Source organism: Ahaetulla prasina, chromosome 11, assembly GCF_028640845.1.
Source record: "Ahaetulla prasina isolate Xishuangbanna chromosome 11, ASM2864084v1, whole genome shotgun sequence".
NCBI classification, from domain to species: domain Eukaryota; kingdom Metazoa; phylum Chordata; class Lepidosauria; order Squamata; family Colubridae; genus Ahaetulla; species Ahaetulla prasina.
The window spans coordinates 27,857,393-27,878,375 of NC_080549.1; the positions used below are offsets into that span (position 1 = coordinate 27,857,393).

Genomic DNA, 20,983 nt, shown 5'->3' on the forward strand with positions numbered 1-20,983 from the left:
GAGAAATGGGTTTTTGAAGACAAAAAGCAGCTCCCTGTCCCCAGCAGATATTTGGTGCACATTAAGACTGGGTCAGCCTAGCTATAAAACAAAAGACCTCAACTCCAGGGTGATGGGATTAAGACATGACCCCCCAGGACATAATAGGATTATCTAGCTCACAACATGGCATGACCAAGCCCCTTCATTACATCACCCAGCAAGGTTCAATTAAACTCGATTCAGACAAACATGACTCCACATGGAAGTCTGCAACCAATAGGATACATGCCCTTGCTACAGGAACAGGAAGCTCAAGGTCAAAGCCCAAGAGAGAGTATAAATAACATTCACTCTGCACTCCATGTGGTCAGTGAGCCAGGACTTCAAACCCATGTGGTCCTGTTAACCATTAAACCATCCTTCCAAGCAGCCTCCATGTTTCCAGTGTCTTTCTCCCCACTTGGAACTGAACCCTGACGGACATTTCTTCCTATAGGACCAAGCGACTTGCCTGTTGAGAATGATGCCTGTTCAGTCCCTGCATGATATTCTGAGGGGAACAGGGACTTGTGCACAAAAATCAGGGGAGACAGTCACTCACAGCCTTCCAAAATGTCCCTTCTGAGGCGTGAGAATAAGGCAGGCATCCAGTTTCTTTTTCTGCTTTTTCTTCATGCCTGAATTGTGATTCTGAAACTTCTGTCAAGCTCCTGAGGGTGATAAAAATACTAAAACATTCTGCTATGATGTCAAATAATTTTTGTAATAACATAGAACATTTGCAGTTTTTCTTAGACTGCCTGTGTTTGCTTTATTTCATTAAATGACAGAGGTAACTGTAAGGGTACATTTATTGGAAAAATTAGTTTCAAAGCACCTGCTTCTCTGGATTTTACTTGCTTTTCTCCCTACTTTTAATTTTTGTCCCAGTGAGCTAGACTTTGCTGCTGCCTTTTAGATTCAGGACTGGAACTCAACTGCAGGGATATTAAAGAAGTTTCAAAGGCAGACTCAACACATCAGAATGATTTTCTCATTCTGTCACAACCAGCTCTGATGAGAAAACTTTCTAGCCATTTATGTTCAAGTTATAATCTTCCTTCCCTCCCTCCTTCCTTCCTTCCTTTCTTCCTCCCTCCCTTTTCTGTATATCTCTTCTCTTGACAGGAGTCCAGTGCATAAGAACCATGTCCAATAAAAAATGTCAATCACAAAACCAGTAAAGGTTAAAACCAATAAATAGAAAAATTAAAACACAACCTTAAAACTTGTCCACTGAATTGTCAAATAAACTCATCAGAAGAACTATGGCAGGAGCTATGATTTTTATGATTCTATGAATATTAATGATTTTGCAATTATTCAGTCCTTAATCTGTATCATTTCTCTCTCAATGCCAAGGAAAGAAAAGAAACAGAAGCCTTATTTTTCAAAATGTGTTTTACACTCAGTTTATAACAGTATTCTTGCGATTGCTATGCATTTCTCTGAAATATATGTTTTTTTGAACATATCTTTTCCTACTTTATCATACCTTAAACTTGTGTGGTTACTTAGATCACCAGCAGAGTCCATTCGGAAGAAGGCAGAAGCTAAACTATTGGGCACCTAGGAAGGTCTTCTCCTGTGCAGGTCCCAGGCTTGAATGAGGTCTGCAAAAGGTGCTCTCCGCTTCTGCCCCCGGCATTCAGGAAGACACCCAAAACAGGCCCTCTTTGGCCCAACATTTAATTGTGAACTGACCTGTGCATTGTTTCCATTCCAGTTTATAATTTGTAATCCTGAGTGTGGTGTGGTTGCTTGGGAAGGCTGTGAATGAAGTAAATGGCCTATTTTTGTGTTGAAAAATGAAGGCTCATGTTTCAATCCTTAAATTAGTCAATGGAATGGGAGATTAGAAACATAAATCAGATTAAATTCTCTGACATTGAGAGAGAAATTGCAGTCTTTTCAAAGCAACAAGTCATCAGAGCAGAAAATGGGGCGAACCAGGAGTGAATCTGGATCAGTTTCTATATTTCAAATCTGAACCATATAATGAATAGTATTTTTTCCCTAAACAAAATTTATTCAGAATGACTATGAACATTTCTCAAATTATAACTATTTTACCAAGGAAGTTTAAAGAAAAGCTTATGTGACCTCTATTATTATAGTTAACCTTGCTTAAATGTGATGCTTCTTACACCGAAAAAGTGTTTTATCACTTTAATCAGGAACTTCAGTGCTTTGAGTGAATAAACATTTCACACAGCGAGCAGGAGGGTTTAGTGACCGGTTTTTAAGGCTGCAAGAATAGAGCAGCCCTTGACCTACGACCACATTTCAACCCAAAATGTCCATTGCTCCATTTTACAACCTTTCCTGCCACAGTTGTTAAGTGAGACAGCTGTTAAGTTAGTAACACTCTTGTTAAGTGAATCCGGCTAAGAATGACAGCACAGGTAGTCCTCGACTTACAATCATTCATTTAGTAACGATTTGAAGTTACAACAGCACTGGAAAAAAAAAAGACTTACAACTGCTTTTCACGCTTACGACTGTTGCAGGATCTCTATGGTTGTGTGATCAAAATTCAGATGCTTGACAACAATGGAATGGAATGGAATGGAATAGAGTTGGAAGGGACCTTGGACATCTTCTAGTCCAACCCTCTGCTCAAGCAGGAGACCCGAGACCATTTCAGACAAGTGACTGTCCAGTCCAGAATGGTTGAGGGCAAAAGAAGAAGGGGATGGCCGAGAAGGAGGTGGCTGGATGAAGTCACTGAAGCAGTCGGTGTGAGCTTAAATGGACTCTGGGGGATGGTAGAGGACAGAAAGGCCTGGAGGAACGTTGTCCATGGGGTCGTGATGGGTCAGACATGACTTCGCGACAAACAACAACTGTCCATCTCTTCTTAAAAACTTCCAGTGGTGGAGCACCCACAATTTCTGAAGGCAGGCTGTTCCACTGGTTAATTGTCCTCTTAGGAAGTTTCTCCTTAATTCCAAGTTGCTTCTCTCTTTGATCAGTTTCCATCCATTGTTTCTTGCCATCTTGTGCTTTGGAAAATAAGTTGAGCCCGTCTTCTTTGTGGCAGCCCCTCAGATACTGGAATGTTTCTATGACGTCCCCCCAGTCTTTCTTTTCTCTTAGACTAGCCAAATCCAGCTACTGCAACCCTTCTTCATATGTTTTAGCCTCCAGGCCTTTAATCATCTTAGTTCACAGTGTCTCAGAATCATGTGATCACATTTTGTGAACTTCTGTCAAGAAAAATCAATGGGAAAGCCAGATTCACTTAACAACCAAGTTACTAACATCAGTCAAAGTGATTAATTTAACAACAGCAGCAAGCAAGATAGTAAAATGGGGCAAAATTCCCTTAGTAACCATCTCACTTAGCAAAAGTAATTTTGGTCTCAATTGTGGTCGTAAGTCAAGGAATATAAACCAATTCAATTCAACTTGAATTGGGTTGTGTTCTCCCTCCATCTGCCAAATGTTGCCGTATTAGAAGAAATGTGCAAACATGAAAGGCTTCTCATTTCAAGAATGAGGCGATTACCACAATATCAACTCCCTTCAGACACTCAGCTCTGACAAGGCAGCTGAGGTTGCCTTGTCTCAGGTTAGATGAGCAAACATGCTCAAATACATTCATCCAGTTGAGTGGTATAAGCAATCAGGGAAATCACACACATGTATTTGTATTTCTGCTTGTGACCATGCTAAGTCTTATCTAAATGCACCACAATCAATGAGTGGTGAAAAATGGCCACTCATCTCTCTTTGGAATAAAATGATGTCCATTTTCTAGCCCTCCCCCATCACGCCAAGGGAACTGTGGACAGACCTTCAACACTCAGACCGGAATGTCTTGCTCTTTGTATGAGACAGTGTGGAGATATCAGCTTCCTAACTCCCCAGTTCAGGCATTGCCCAGAAGCCAAGAGGATCGCTTGATCTACACATAAGACACAGAAGCGGTGACCATCCCTTGGAGACTGTTGGCATCTTCCTCTTCTTCCCAGAAATGGAGTGACCTCCCTGGGGGCTTCTTGCGATCCTTGACTCCCCTCCCCTCAGCTTCTTAAAACTTGCAGGGTCAGCATCACACTTGTGGCAACGGTCCCTCCTCTGTCAGTCAGTCACATCTGTGTGCCGGCTCCCTTGAATTTGCCTGCCCCAAATAGCTCTGAAGCAGACGACTTCCCAGGCTTGACCTCTGCACATTCCATACGGTTTTGGCATCGGCTCCAACTGGCTTCCCAACCCCAGACATGCGGGGCTCTGAAACAGCTCACCGGGCGGGAAATGAATGTGCCCTACCTTCAGATGGGGCCCCGTTTCTCGAGGGAGCGTAAAGTGCAATTTAGCATGTTAATTCCTGGGTCGCATTTGGTCTTTGACTGGCAAATGGCGAGGCCTCCCAGATGAGCTGCAAAGAGTTTAATGATGGGTTTCCAAGACTTTTGATACGTGGATTCATGTTCTCTTCTGGAGTAACGCAGGAGACATAACTCATCACTACCAACACACGCACAGATGCACACTCAACACAGGCACATGTTCTCAGTCAGCTTCCACATTTGTGGGCAACATTCCGCTGTGCAATGAGGGATAGCAGAGTTAATATTCACAGCAGGTCTATGTGGATTTTGGATATATTTCTACTCTATTTGGACATTGGATTTTCCCCCGCTTAGGGCCAGCAGAGCTACATATATTTTTCATGAGTAATATTTACATTCAGCGTTTCTGCTCACCTCTTTTTGCAGCCAGAGATCAGAATGTACCCTGTAGTTAACAGACTTTACAGGAAGTTCCTTCATGCTGTCATTTTTTGTTAGAGTCGTAGACAAGGAAGACAGGTGTTCTGTGAGCTAGGATTATATCCCATCTGCACTTAGCCATGGTACAAACACGCTCTAGCCACCTTCCCCTAGCGGTGAATTGCTACACTACCGGTTCAGAAATGTGAGCGCGTGTGCACCCTATGCTCGTGCTCGCCTCTTCTACACATGCACAGAGGGTCAAAAACGGGACATAATGATATCCCGGTGGGTGGGTGGAGTCTCCTGCCACCGGCTCTACCGGTTCACGTGAGCCAGATAGCTCCGGCTGGATTTCACTACTGCATTCCCCGTCCACATGAAGCTGCCGTCAACCATGAATGGGATGGACTCAAATTGTCCTTAGCAGTAGTACTCTTCTTAATTCCTCCCCTGCACAAGTTGAGTCAGGTCTGTAGGGTGTGTCAAGCACCAGCTCAGACGACAGCCAAGGGCCTGGCCGCAATTGGTCAGAAAGGCCCTTGACGCAGGAGGAGAGCGTACAGTGTGGATCACACGTTTCTTGCTAGTCTGGGTTTTTTTTGCCAGTCCAAGATGGGTGGAGAGAGTGATCAATAAGGAAGAATGGCCCTGGATCAGTGGAGGAATTCAATTTGTTTACTACTGGTTCTGTGGGTGTGGCTTGCTGGGCGAGGCTTGTTGGGCATGGCAGGGAAAGGATATTGCAAAATTTCCATTCCCTCCCCACTCCTGGGGCCAGCCAGAGGTGGTATTTGCTGGTTCTCTGAACTACTCAAAATTTCCGCTACCGGTTCTCCAGAAGTGTTAGAACCTGCTGGATTTCACCCTTGCCCTGGATGTGTTGACTTGCAGATGAAGTAGGTTTAGGTCAACCGCAAAGCTCACCTAGTGACCTGGGCAGCATCATTCAACCCAAACATTTCACAGGGGATTTATCTTTAGACATTTGATTAGATTATAGAATAAAATACAAAAATACAAAAAAATAAATAAATAGGAGGACACAGTGGGGGGGGGGAGGGGAGAAAGGGAAAGAGGAGGGGAGCGGAGGGGGAAAAGGGGGGAAAAGCATTGACTTCCAACTCCCTCTATTGCAGTAAAATAAAGCATAACATCAAATCTCAACTTTTTACCATTCCATAATAATGGAAAAAACCCTAAATGACAAGTCAGAAGAACAAGTCCGAAGGGCTCTATGCAGTAAGAGAAGAGGGAGAAGGGAGGCCCCTCGTTCCTCATCTGCACCTGTGATCTGCCAGGCTATTTCTCTCTCTTGGAAAATATTTATTGAGAGTTTTACTTCAAGACAAATCTAAAGAAAAAGGGAAAAAAACCAAAGAAGAAATAAAAAGGTGCAAGAAAAAAGGGGAAAACTAAGAAAATACAATGATCTCCAATTTTCCCTTCAACAGATAATTACAATCTTATAATCTTCCCTCCCTCTTGGATGTTACACAAATCCCTTCACCCCATCACTTAGTCCACTTCTTTTTGAGTCCTCAAAGCAGAGTTAAAGTATTGGACGCTGACACTCTCTATGTAGCAGTCTACTCATTTTTCTCTTGCATTTTCCACCATGCCCCAAATCATGGCAGCTGAACCCTCACAGGTCTTCATAAGTCTTTGGCCTAACTTCCTGATTTTAATTGTGGAAAATAAATAAAAATCAGATGTGTTTGACATCTTCAGTGTATGCAAAGGACCAAACATTTGCCACGTTCTTTGCTGGATACAAACTGCCAAGGCTGGCCTTCCTTCCTTCCTTCCTTCCTTCCTTCCTTCCTTCCTTCCTTCCTTCCTTCCTTCCTTCCTTCCTTCCTTCCTTCCTTCCTTCCTCAGGACCACATTTTCTCTTGCTTTCAGACTTCGTATTTTATTCCATGCAATACTTAAAGTTGGCAAAAACATTATTTTTCCTTTTGTTTAATCATTTGTTAAGTTGCCACAACAATAGGTTTTTACTCTTCCCTAGTCTCACATAAGCACACACACACATATCAGCCATGGTGACACAGTGGTTAGAGTGCTGTACTGCAGGCTACTTCTGCTGCCTGCCGGCTGCCTGCAATTTGGCAGTTCGAATCTCACCAGGCTCAAGGTTGACTCAGCCGTCCATCCTTCCGAGGTCGGTAAAATTAGGACCCAGATTGTTGGGGGCAAAATTAATTACTAGCATGATATATAATTTTATGTAATTACTAAAATGAATTGTTTCAGTCAGAAACTCCTCTTTCTCCTGTTTTAAATGCATAGGGAGGTTGAATGTTGTATTCCAGTCATTCTCTGAACGCCTTGAAATGACATGAATGGGAAGGTGCACACACACACACACACACAAACTCCAAGGGTCAAAAATAACACCTCAGAACATGGGCTTATTCCTGGATAAATGTTGCTATTTTTGTGGCCACTGATTTTATGGGGCTGAATAGCTTCAAAGCTAAGGTTACTATCCAAAACCTGTACCAGTCCCTGGTCTGTATTCATGAAGATTTTAGAGTGCTACAAGCCACTCAGTCACAATTCCTGTCCTAGTTTCTACTAGTCTAGCAGGTCACCGTGCCTGGGGTCTGGGGTGACTTCCCTTGGGCCCTGTGTATGGACTGGCTGCCCCATTTACTGCCTCAGTCTAACTCCCTCTTACGTTTGTCAGGAAGCGATTGTCTCATTTTTAGAAAAGAAAGAGAATGTGATAATTGACAGAGATAATCTGAGTCCTCCAGCCAATAACAGATTGCCTTGGGCCTCCGGAGCACCACAATTCCACTTTGGAGAAAACTCAGGGATAATTTTACTCCCACCCCGATCTTCTTCTTAGTACCCTGCTAAATATTTGTACAATATCACTTATATAAGAGTTTTTAACCTTAGGTCAGTTTAATGTGCTACCTTTGATGTTTCTGGAAAGGAAATGTAGTAGTATTCAGAGATTTAAAGGCAATGCCCTTGTGAAATTGAGAAAATAGGGTTGATGGCACATTTGGGACCTCACTGCCCCACTATATAGATTATTACTTTGTTTGTTAAACTCCTCTTTTAAAAAAATACCCTGGAAGTTCATAGAAAGATGATGCTATTTTTTTATTTTTATTTTTATTATTTTTATTATTATTATTATTATTATTATTATTATTATTATTATTATTATTATTATTATTATTATTATTATTATTATTATTTATTATTATATTTGTATACCGCCCTTCTCCCGAAGGATTCAGGGTGGTTCACAGCCAGTAAAAACACAATACATACAATACAAATTAAAAACTATATAAAAAACTGATTCAATAATGGCCTAAAATTTTTAAATACAGTTTAAAACCCCGTTTAAAACCCTGATTAAAACTCTAAATTAAAACTATGTTCAAGCTAGTCCTGCATGTCGAAACAACAGCATCTTCAGCTCGCGGTGGAAGGTCCGGAGGTTGGGGAGTTGACGAAGCCCTGGAGGCAGCTCGTTCCAGAGGGCGGGAGCCCCCACAGAGAAGGCCCTCCCCCTGGAGGTCACCAGCCGACATTGTTTGGCTGACGGTATCCGGAGGAGGCCTTCTCTGTGAGAGCGCACTGGTCGGTGTGAGGCTACTGGTGGCAGTAGGCGGTCCCGTAGATACCCCGGTCCTAAGCCATGGAGTGCTTTGAAGGTGATAACAAGCAACTTGAATTGGACCCGGAAGATCACTTGAAGCCAGTGCAGACTGCGCAGGAGAGGTGTCATACGGGAGCCACGAGGTGCTCCCTCTATCACCTGCACAGCCGCATTCTGGACCAGTTGAAGCCTCCGGGTACCCTTCAAGGGGAGCCCCATGTAGAGAGCATTGCAGTAGTCCAGGCGGGATGTGACAAGGACATGGGTGACTGTGTATAAGGAAGCCCGATCCAGAAAGGGGCGCAACTGGCATATCAGGTGAACCTGATAAAAAGCCCCCCTGGCGACGGCCGTCATATGTTCTTCTAAATTAAGCCGTGCATCCAGGAGGACGCCCAGATTGTGAGCCCTTTCCGTGGGGGCCAATGACTCGCCCCCAACAGTCAGCATTTATTATCTGACAAGGTCATGGAGATCTCCAAGTGATGTGGAAACTGCTCCACAGCTCAAAGCAAGTTAAAGAGTCGTTTAATTCATTGATTCATTGGACACTTTCTTTTTCTTGAGGTATTTTTTCTCTCCTTTCTTGGAATGACTTTATCTTTCTATTCTAAATTCCTCTGTGGTTTTTTTTTTCTTTCTTGTAAGCTGCTCCTTGACCTGAGCCAATGAAATAATTGCATATTTTGGCATTTGCATCAAAGTGATTTGGAATGGGGGAACAAAGCAGGCATTTTTTTTCCTGCATGGCACCAGTTTTTCTGTTGGTATCATCAGTAAACTTGAATTATGATTTCATCTGGCAAAGGGCTCTCCCGATTCTGTTGAAGCTCTAAGAGAGAAAACAAAGTTCTGATCTACTTTGACTAACAAAAAGTTTTGTAAAAGGAGATCTTCATAAAGCAAGCTGCAACAGTGGTATAAGAGCAGGGCTCTGTTAGAGATCTTAAACTATAAGAAATAGATAATCAGAATAAATAAATATTTCCCATAGCAGAGGGGAACAAAAGAGTAGGAGGAACAGATTGGATGATTGATTGATTGATTGATTGATTGATTGATAAAAGAGCTATCAAAATAAACTGAATAGGAAAATCAGGCGCCTTTTGGGTGCAACATTGTTCCACTCCAGTGTGATTTTCATTTTAGACATAGGTGGTACTATACTGCCCATGTAGTGAAGAACTCATTTAAACCACTAAACACATTTTATTATACTATTTTATGCTGCTACTCATTGTGTGCATTTTGTTCAATCTCACAGCAGATTGAATACCTTGGTCAACTCTGATCAGTTTTACTTGACTCTTCTTTTCTTAAAAGGACTCCGGGGGATGGTAGAGGACAGGAAGGCTGGAGGAACTTTGTCCATGGGGTCGCGATGGGTTAGACATGACTTCATGACAAACAACAGCAACAACTGTCCAGTCTCTTCTTAAAAACCTCTAGTGATGAAGCACCCATAACTTCTGGAGGCCAGCTGTTCCACTGGTTAATTGTTCTCACTGTTAGGAAGTTTCTCCTTAATTCCAGGTTGCTTCTCTCGCTGATTAATTTCCATCTATTGTTTTTGTTCCTGCCCTCTGGTGCTTTGGAAAATAAATTGACCCTCCTCTTCTTTGTGGCAGCATCTCAAATATTGGAATACTGCTACCAATCCCCCCCAGTCCTTCTTTTCTCTAGACTAGCCAAACCCAAATCCTACAACTGTTCTTCATATGTTTAATCTTCAGGCCTTTGATCATCTTAGTTGGCCATTGTCCTGTAACTAGGTCTGTGTGTATCTACAGCATCCCACTCAAGCCTCACCCCTTTCTTACACATTTCACAATGTGCATGCAGAAGGCCTGTGAATCTTGCTGGCTGCACTGTAGTGTAACTGATGGATTTTTCCACTTCCTTAATTGCTCCTCTGCAGATGTTGTGGTGCAGGTTCTTGGACAGCTGACAATAATGAGTATGAAAATTAGGGAGAGTTTTAGAAATCTTCCTCATGTTACAAAAAGGTTGCTATCGCAAAGGGTGACATGTCGTATGGATAAAATAAAAAAAAGAAATATTTCACCACAAATGTCTGTATACACGTTAAATCGGTATTAAAGTAAATGCAAACCAAAGAAAACTGCAGCAAACTTTAAACTTTTCCTTGAAAATATTGGGGTATGTATGCACAAGATTGATACTCACTATCTAAGTTTTATGGGAGGGCTGAGAGCTCCCTTTGTCTTAATTTTTTCCCCTAAAATTCCAAAATGCTTAGAGCGGTTCCTGGACTCCTTGGTTCTTTCTGAAACAATATCTCTGCAATTTTGTGCTGTGAACAGCCAGATTAGAACTCAGGGGAACTTTTCAGAGCTCAGAAATATTAAAAAGAAGGATGATACTGGAAGCATCTGATTCCAGTTTTGCAGTCTGACAGCTTCTTTTGGTCATTAAAACCAGGTTTTTAAAAAGATGGTTGGGGACAGTGGTGGGATTCAAGCAATTTAACAACCGGTTCTCTGCCCTCATGATTCCTTCCAACAACCACTTCACCAAACTGCTCAGTAAGTTAATAACCGGTTCTCCCGAAGTGATGGGAACTGGCTGAATCCCACCACTGGTTGGGGACCTAAGAGTGCTGAAGGGGTTGCCTTGGGCGCCAAGCATATTGTGTTGCAATACAATATTAGAATTCTTGATGAAGGTATCTTTTCTTTTATGTACACTGAGAGCCTATGCACCAAGACAAATTACTTGCGTGTCCAATCACACTTGGTCAATAAAAGAATTCTATTCTATTCTATACATAAAATCCTGAGACCAGGCTGGCAATAGGGACTTCCTGTGATGCAAGAAGGAATTGACCCTGTAGGATAGTCCTAACTACAGTTATCCCTATTTGCAGAGCAATTTTTGTTGCCTCTGAATGGAAACATTGCCATTACCATCACTTTTCTTAGGATATGGAGGAAGCCCTAGACAAATCAGCATCTGAAATCCAAATGCTATTCCAAATGCTGTTAAAAGTTCTCCAAAGTCTCCCCTAAATTTACCTACATGGGAAGAGGAGAGCCAGGCATTCTTTCCTTGGCCATGATGGCTCAGAGTAACACACTGTTTCCTTCTTTGAAAAGATTTTCCCTAATTAATCATCCCTCCAGGAAGGAATCATGCTTTGTTTCCCTGTGTTGGCTCCATCTGTTCAGTCAAACAATGCAAAGCTGAGCATCCTCCAGCATGACACGCTCTCCCTCGATTCCCATTTCCCAATGTTGCAGGGAAACTGAGTGGTCAACCCTCTTCCCCAAGTGGTGGGTTTCGGATATGAATCCTGGCCATCCCTCATTCGTCAACTCCTCCTGGGCCCATTCATTCACTGCAAGGGCGTCTCTTCAGCCGTCCATGATTTCTCACACCCAGCTGGGAGAGGAACATCCAGCAGGCCCACGGACTGGAGGAGGCATCCAAGGCCACCCTGAGGCTCTGCACATCTTGTGATCTAGATGTTCATCTGAAGATTTCCTCCCCACCCACCCAAATTGGTTGAAGTAATTTGGAAATTGTTGTGTTGTTCTTTTACTTTTTTACTCTTTACCAATTTAGGACTGTTGGCAGAATATAAAGTTGAACATTAAAATGTCAACTTGGCCCCCAGCTCTTTGCAGGAAGGCTTCCCCAGATGGATGAGACCAATTGGGATATTTGGCTGGCTACTTTTTTGCATGTGTCACATGTTCGATGGACATATAAAAGGATGAGTCTTCAGTCACATGTCCCACCTGCCATCCTGACTTTCCTGACCCGCTTCTGTACAGATGCCTCAGCCGGGGGTGTCCATAGCGGCTTGCTATTTTATCACATCACAAACTCCTCCCCTTTCATACAAGTGCAGGGTGTCATTCTAACTATATTAAAATAGTGGGTCCCAATTCTGCAATGCCATCTTGCTTACTTGGACCCCACCGAAAGCCACTGAACCCAGCCTATATGTGTGACTTGTCTTTTCCTATATGTGGCTCAAAGTGACAGCCAGATTCCCTCCACTTGTAATCACAACAACTAGCTTGCATAGACAAGGTCTTCCCATCCAATTTTGTGATTTGTAGGAGTAACTCATCTGTGTGGAATGCACACACCAACCCAGATCAACTTCCGGTCAACATTGACCTCTACCTAGTGCATGGTACCACTTTCACAGCCAGTAGTAACATTTGTAGAATCTCCTCCAATGGCCTTCAAGCTTTTGTCAGTGCCTTTCTTCTTCCTGAAATGCACCAGATTATCTGCAATCACTTGAGCGGGTTTTCCTGTTTTTGAGCCTTTCTCTGAAGGGAATCTTCCACCCGGCTCAGTACACACAGAATAATGTTCTTCTTTGATGATTCTGGGGAATTGCTGGCCTGAATTGTTTGCTTTCAGCATAACTTTAGTTGCATTTATACGGCTGTCAAAGAAGATGCATTCTACTTTGCCCTTCTTACAGAACTCAGCAAATTCTTGATCTAGGGACCTCATAATCTTGACTTTATTGTAGTCAACTACAAGTCTCTTGTCTTCTTCGATGATCAAGCCAGCATCTATGAAGTGGTAATGGCACCAGTGGCATGTAGGCCAACACCGTATCTCATGCTCTGCATAGCAACATTTGTTATTTCTCATCTATTGTATTCTGTCTTTTCTTTTGAAGTAGAGGGCATGTGTGTTTGGTCATTTGTCAGTATCAAAATATCTGGAATACATCTGTGCTTATATTTAGCAAGCCTTTGTCTCTCATCGTCTTGCTGTTTTTGCCTTTTGCCTAGTCGTTTCTGCGTGGGCACATTTGGCAAACCAATCTGGTGCGATCCAAAAGAACCAACCTTGTCTCTCTGACATTTAACAAAAGCAAGTTCCTTCAATGGTATCTTCATCTTCATCTTCATGACTGCACGAATCAAGAAGAGGGCCGTGAAAATATTTGCAGATCCCTCGCATCCTGGACATAAACTGTTTCAACTCCTACCCTCAAAACGACGCTATAGAGCACTGCACACCAGAACAACTAGACACAAGAACAGTTTTTTCCCGAAGGCCATCACTCTGCTAAACAAATAATTCCCTCAACACTGTCAAACTATTTACTGAATCTGCACTACTATTAATCGTTTCATAGTTCCCATCGCCAATTTCTTTCCACTTATGACTGTATGACTATAACTTGTTGCTGGCAATCCTTATGATTTATATTGATATATTGATCATCAATTGTGTTGTAAATGTTGTACCTTGATGAACGTATCTTTTCTTTTATGTACACTGAGAGCATATGCACCAAGACAAATTCCTTGTGTGTCCAATCACACTTGGCCAATAAAATTCTAATCTCCTTAGGGCAGGTACAGTTAATGTGAGCTCCTTTTTTGCAGCCAGCAGGGCAGCCAAATTCAGCACACAGACCAATTTGACTCTTGCAGTTGAGGATGTCAAACAGTTTGTCAAGTTTCACAGTGAAAGTTTATTTGGCATCTAGCTTTCCTCTACCATGATATATGCTTTTGGCTTGATCCCAGCTGTCTTGGATCTTATTCAGGATTGTTACTTGTGAATTTACAACAGGGGTCCCAAAAGAACTCTTCACTCATTCCCACTTTTCAAGCATTTTTGGATATATGTCTCTTGCAAGACTGGCTGCTGGGTAGTTTCTAGCATCATAGCTACTTTGTTCTCTTAACAGTAGGCCATATCTGAGAATGTCTCGCATTATCAGACAGCAACAAGTCTCTGTCAGTCCCAATTAGGTTGCTGATATGCGTGAATGTTCCCGGTCTTGTTCTTTTTTTAGAAGCCATTAGAGATCAGTTATCATACTCACAGGAAACGAGGCCAGTAGTATTAACACACTCAGAAAAAATAGCGTTTAACAAAAAGAGAAAGACAGCTGAACCTGTGAAATGAAACAAAATGTTTAAAAGTTACATTTATGCAGTTACTTACCAAGCACATCTAAATTATATTAAAGTAACCAAAATAGCTTTACAATCCCCAAGGCATGTCACAACTTTTGAGCACCCCTAATGTTTGGAAATTGAAAGTTGAAAAATTTGACATGCCCGGCCCTACACATCTTCAAGTTATGTTGTGTGGTCTAAGCTGTTGTTTTAGCAGGTGGTGTGACATAGTATGGTTTATTTGAGTCTAGCATTTGTGGAAACCCAGCAAACTGAGTTGTTGTTGAGTTACATATGTGGCTTTGAACCCAGATATTGTGGCACAAGGTAGGTTGAAGAATATAGTTACATCCACAAACCAAACACCAATTCTTCTCTGAGGCTTGGCCTGGCAGCTTTACTTATGCCTGGGTCTGCTGTATGATCTCCTGCAGCTCTAAACTGCCCTCGCATTTAGACTGTGAGATAAGACATTGTTATATCATTTCTCTATTGAGCTGCTGATTTTGCATAACATGGTAGGTAATGATAGGGCAAGTGTGTTGTGTGAATACCATAACCTCGACAGGAATGAGGTGAGTTTGTTAGTCTTGACCTTGAATATCTGAACTTTTTTAGGGTTAAACCTTCACCTGGTCAGCTATGTTGACAAATGCCACAATCCAGTCAACAGTAGTATAGCTCTAAAGCTGCCCCCACCTCCAAGAAAAAGCTTCAGGCTTAAATAGGTGATGTGATGAGCCAGGGCACGGCACAGAGATAACACAAACAGCTGGCAGTTTAAACCACCCCTTTATTGCTCCAAATCTCCCCAAACACTCCCACGTTTCTGGCAAGTCCCAGAGCAGAGTGATAACAAACGCCATCACAAACCTCAAGCAGCCTCTGGCTGTGATTAGTCCAGCCCAGCGCTGTCTGTACCAAGGCTGCACAGCAATAAATCCCAAATGTAGTTGGCAAAACAAGAGCAAAGCAAAGAGCCCAGGCAGCAAAAGATCTAGATAATTAGTCCAGAATGCCAACAAGGAATGCAAGTTCAAATGTCAGCACACAACACTTCAGGAATTCAGCATTTGTTCCTGACAAATGCCCCTCCCCACAGCATCTCCTTAAGTCTCATTCCCTAGGTGTGCCTGGTGAAGCTGGGCAGTGCACTCTCCTTGCAAGTGGCCTGCTCAGTCTGCTCTGATCACGCCTCTCTGCACTCTCCAAGCCCTTGTATCAGGAGGGGGTGGTTCTTGCTCCTTGTCTGACCTCTGTCTCTCCTGTTCATCCTACCTCTGTCCCTCCCTGCCTGCAGGCCTTGCTAATTCCAAACAGCCTTGCCTGGACTTACTCTGCCCTTCCCCAGTTTCCTTCAAGACCAGCGGAGCTGCCGTCTCTTTCACTGTCAGTTCTTGTTCCAGCTCATCTTCTGCTGCAGATTCAGACTCCCACAGGGGCATGACAGGTGACATAAAGACCTAGGGATTACAGTTATACCTCAAGGGACACCTGTTTAAGATTTACCAACTTGTTTGGGTCTTAGCACATCAAAACAACTCAATCCCGTTTTGTTAATTTATGGCTCAGAATATAGCATGAACCCAGACTATAATCGGGAATCAGGAATCAGGATCAGCATGTTATGTTGAAAGAGGAAAAGAGTAAAAGTTTTTAAATTATACAAAAATAAAACAAAGTCTGGACTCATATACGGTGCAATAGATGAATTTATGGAGCTTAGTAGAGTATTAACTAGAGATAGAGAACTGAATGGAGAAATGTTAAGATCCAGAAATGTTGAAGAAAGAGGGAGAATAGAATAGAATAGAATAGAATAGAATAGAATAGAATAGAATAGAATAGAATAGAATAGAATAGAATAGAACAGAACCTGATTACTTAACATCAATCAGACTAGAGCTTGGAGGTCTTCTAGTCCCGCCCCCTGCTCAGGCAGGAGACCCTCTACCATTCCAGAAAAATGACTGTCCAGTCTCTTCTTAAAAACCTCCAGTGATGGAGCACCCACAACTTCTGGAGGCCAGCTGTTCCACTGGTTAATTGTCCTCACTGTTAAGAAGTTTCTCCTTAATTTCAGTTTGCGTCTCTCTTTGATGAGTTTCCAACCATTGTTTCTTCTCCTGCCTTCTGGTGCTTTGCAGAATAATTTGACCCCTTCTTCTTTATGGCAGCCCCTCAAATACTGGAATACTGATTTCATGTCGCCCCTAATTCTTCTTTTCTTTAAACTAGCCAAACACAAATCCTGCAGTCATTCTTCATATGTTTTAGTCTCCTGGCCTTTAATCATGTTAGTTGCTCTTCTCTGAACCTTTTCCAAGGTCTCAACATCTTTTTTGCAGTATGGTGACCAAAATTGGTTGCAGTATTCCAGGTGTGGTCTTACTGGGGTTTTGTAAAGTGGTACTAATACCACTGGGGCCTCTGGTGGCTCAGCAGACTAAATCTGTCTGTTATTAACACAGCTGCTTGCAATTACTGCAGGTTCAAGTCCCACCAGGCCCAAGGTTGACTCAGCCTTCCATCCTTTATAAGGTTGGTAAAATGAGGACCCAGATTGTTGGGGGCAATAAAGTTGACTTTGTATATAATATACAAATGGATGAAGACTATTGCTTGACACAGTGTAAGCCGCCCTGAGTCTTCGGAGAAGGGCGGGATATAAATTCAAATATATATGCTTATATATCTTATAGTTATTTCATGCTTATGCTTATTTATACTGTTGTGACAAAATAAATAAATAAATAAATAAAAATAAATTCCTTCCAGACCAGTAAGGCAAAGCCGTGATGCCTGCTCTCTTTCTAGCCTTTGAGGAAGAAAAACCCTCTTTCTGAAAAACTTGGTCCTAGGGCAAAGCTTGTTTTGATCTCCATGGATATTGGGTTGAGCTTTTTCCAAGGAAAACAAAAGCAACAAAATGTTGACATGAAGAGTCCATTCTACAGAGGCTGCAAACACCGTTGGCTGCCTTCTGACCAGGCACTCAAGATTTTTATTACTATCTGGCTCCATCAAGTGGAAAACACTAATAGGATTAAGTCATGATGATATGATAGTCTGCTTTAACCAGCCTCAAAACACTTGCGAGGACAATACTGGGCTACGTTGACTCCCATTGCAGTGGCCAGGTGACTCTGGCTTATGCTTTTACTGTTCAGTGGAGTTTCCAGGAAAAACACCTTTACAATACAGACCTCTGCTATTTAAACCAGGAGATAGAAAGAACGCTCCTCAAATTTGCAGCAAATATAAAGCTGGATGTTATCGTAGGGATTGCTAATACCTGAAAAGTCAATTTAAAGGTTTTAAAGAATATTGAAGATTTGGATGTTGGGCCACATCCAACAAAAGGAAATCGTAATAGCTCATGAATTTCAGTTCTCTTTAATGTTTTTCCACCTTGCCAAATTGAAGAGGTATGGACTTCAACTCCCAGAATCCCTAGCCAGCACACCTTTCCAAGTTGCCAACACTGAGAAACGCTCCTCCTATATACACGCCTGCAAGAAGATCTGCATGTTCACACTTAATAAAGGAAGCAATCTCAAAGTAATCTTGACCTTCCAATAATCAGAGAAAAAAACATGACAGTCATCCAAAGGAACAAGATCTACTGGGTAATAATTTTGGATTTAATCCTCTGTCCAGGTTCTTCTCAGTATGTACTGGGTAATTCATGACTCTCATTTCATTAAAAACTTTACACAGATCAGTACAAAATTTCAACAACTTATTCAGCTGCACCTTATTATTTTTTAAAAAAATTTCTGTACCAAAGGTCTGTCTTGCTGGCTCTCCAAACTCTACTCCAAAACTGAACCAAATGCTGCATGGCTGTTTCCAGATCATGGTGCTTAATGGAAACATCTAAGTGCCTGTTATTGTATAGCAGGAGAAGTAGATTTTGACAGAACTCTCAAATTGCTACCTATCGCAGTCGTATCCCAAGAGGAAGGGAGCTGAAGTCAAAACCTGATGCCACATCATCACAAGCAAGCCATCGATTCTGAGTTCATCTCACCCAAAGTTCAGAAGAACTCGGAGTTGGAATGCTTGTTCTGGCCCTTGTGATGAATTGCTATGTCATCTACTGACTATTATTGGTATCAGACATACAGCTTGCATGCCAATTTCAGCTACTGAGATTTTGTTTAGACTAGAAGCAGATGACTGTCTGCAGGGATAGAAAGCCAACTTTTTTAAAGGCAGCGATTCCCCTTTCTCAAGCGGCAAGAAATGTGAAGTCATTGGGAGAGTCAGGCACAATGATTGTCCTTGGATTTGTTACCTTTGTAGTTCAAATATTAGCTAAGAGATCTTCTGGTTGGCTAAATCCAGCAGAGCTGTTCCCAAATTGTTCGTTTTTAGAGCAGACAGTCTCAACCTACCAGCTCGGAGAATAATATAAGCACGGGGGAGGCCGCATGTTCAGTAAGCACAAGGCGCCCCCGGAGATACCTTCCTTGGCATCTACCAGATGTTTTGCATCATTTGACTTTTTTATCGATGTATGTATTATGAGAGGCAGCTTGGTATAGTGGTTAAGGGAGCAGGCTGCAAACTGTGAGACCATGAATTCTGTTCCTGCCTTAGGCATGAAGCCAACTGGGTAACTTGGGCCAGTCACTTTCTCTTAACCCTAGGAAGGAGGCAATGGCAAACCACTTCTGAAAAATCTCGCCAAGAAAACTGCAGATCGTTCAAAGAATAAGACACAATCAAACAAAGAAAAAAAATCTGTAAGTACACCAATAAGGTGGTACCGAAATATGAACTGCTGAGACAATTTCTGAAGTGGCAGCAGATGTGAGAGGCAGAGGAAGTGTTGTGGCAAGACGAGACCCTGCATAGGACGTGTCATCCACAGATAGCTGAGGTGACAGATACTGGGAAATCCTACCAGAGCTGGAATGGGCTGGACTAAAAGACAGCACTGAGGCATTGTTCATACAGCACAGGAACAGGCTCTGAGCACCAGATCCATAGAAGCAGGAGTCTAGACAGGATCCAAAGTCCAGACTGTGCAGAGGGGCTTCAAAGGCAGTCCAACATCGTGGTAGTAGACAAGGAGCAGGAGACAGTGGAGGTGATAGACGTAGCAGCGCCAAGTGACAGCAACACCAGGAAGGAGTATGAAAAACTGGAGAAATACCAGGACCTGAAGGAGGAAGTAGGGAGGATGTGGAATGTAAAAGAATTGCCATTGCCATAGGTGCATTCTATAACTCACCCAACCAAACAGGAAATCGATGAATTTTTTCCTAATCAGTTAACTAAGGTATGTAGGAAGCACACCGCAATAGTAATGGGGGACATTAATTACACCGACATCAACTGGGAGACAAAGTCTGCACCTTTAACAGATTAACAGAGCTGGAAGGGACCTTATAGCAGGGGTGAAATCTAAAAATTTTCCCTACCGGTTCTGTGGGTGTGGCTTAATTGGTGGGCGTGGCTTTTTTAAAATTTGCATTTATATCCCGCCCTTCTCCGAAGACTCAGGGTGGCTTACACTATGTCAGCAATAGTCTTCATCCATTTGTATATTATATACAAAGTCAACTTATTGCCCCCAACAATCTGGGTCCTCATTTTACCTACCTTATGAAGGATGGAAGGCTGAGTCAACCTTGGGCTTGGTGGGACTTGAACCTGCAGTAATTGCAAGCAGCTGTGTTAATAACAGACAGACTTAGCAGTCTGAGCCACCAGAGGCCCAGTGGTCAGATGACTGGGTGGGCATGGCCAATAACAATAAATAATAAAAATAATAAACAAAGTATAAAAAACAATAAGAGGTATCAAAAACCAACTTTCACACTTTACACACACACAACACAACACAACACAACTGACTCACACACAATGTAAAACCAGCTGCACTTCACACTTCACACAGCCACAAAAAGCTCAAAAATCAACTTTCACGCTTTACACACACACAACTCACACACACACACACACAAATGCCACATACAGCTTTGTGAGATTTTGTGTGTTTGTGTGGTTAGAGTGAAGCACTACAGAAACACAACAAATCTCAGAAAGCTGCACAAATATTTTATTTTATTATTTTATTTTATTTTATTTTATTTTATTGTGGATTTCAAATCCCAGAGTTCCTCAGCCAGCAAAGCAGGAAGTCAAAGCAAGCTTTTTTTTTTCCTACTTCAGTAGCTGAAGTAAGCATGGCGTTGCCAGCCGGAAGAGCAGTAATTATAGGTAAGTGAGGAGGGGGAATTGGCTGGGCATGGGTGGGGGCTCTTGTAAGTGGGGGCTGTTAAAAAGTGAGTTTAAAAGCCTGTGAGGAGCAGGAAACTCCTCTGGGATCGCCGGAGGAGGCTTTTAAAACCTCGTTTTTTTTCTTGTTTTTTTTCCCCCCTTAGGCTGAAGAGGGTTTTTTTAAAAAAAACTTTTAAAGGGTTTTGATGATCTCTGCTCAGCCCCGCGATCATCAGAGGTTTTTTTTTTACTTTTAAAGGCATGTTTCGGCTGAAGAAAAACTTTTAAAAGTAAAAAAAAAAACCTCTATTGATGGTGCCGCTCAGCAGAGGCAGGGGGGTGGGGCCAGGGAATTTTGCTACCAGTCCTCCGAACCAGCAGCTGCCATCGCTACCTAATCGGGCGAGCTGGTGCGAACCGGGAGCATTTCACCCCTGCCTTATAGGTCATCTAGTCCAACCCCCTGCTCA

The 20,983-nt window shown here is 42.4% G+C and overlaps 2 long non-coding RNA genes across 4 annotated transcripts in view; one reads left to right on the plus strand and one right to left on the minus strand.

Annotated features, from left to right (window-relative positions):
• Positions 1-619: 619 nt before the first annotated feature.
• LOC131204955 (uncharacterized) overlaps positions 620-20,983 on the minus strand; it is a 48,633-nt gene continuing 28,269 nt past the window's right edge. Inside the window, exons 1-3 of one of the 2 annotated variants that reach the window (XR_009156686.1) lie at positions 12,526-12,546; positions 4,297-4,464; positions 620-692 (exon numbers count right to left, since the gene is read on the minus strand). This is a non-coding gene — a long non-coding RNA (uncharacterized LOC131204955). Of the gene's footprint in view, positions 693-4,296; positions 4,465-12,525; positions 12,547-20,983 lie in introns of those variants that run through there. The other variant, XR_009156685.1, reaches the window with a different exon arrangement.
• Positions 11,505-20,983, plus strand: part of LOC131204954 (uncharacterized) — a 42,953-nt gene continuing 33,474 nt past the window's right edge. For both annotated transcript variants that reach the window (XR_009156683.1, XR_009156684.1), the window contains exon 1: positions 11,505-11,900. This is a non-coding gene — a long non-coding RNA (uncharacterized LOC131204954). The remainder of the gene's footprint in view (positions 11,901-20,983) is intronic.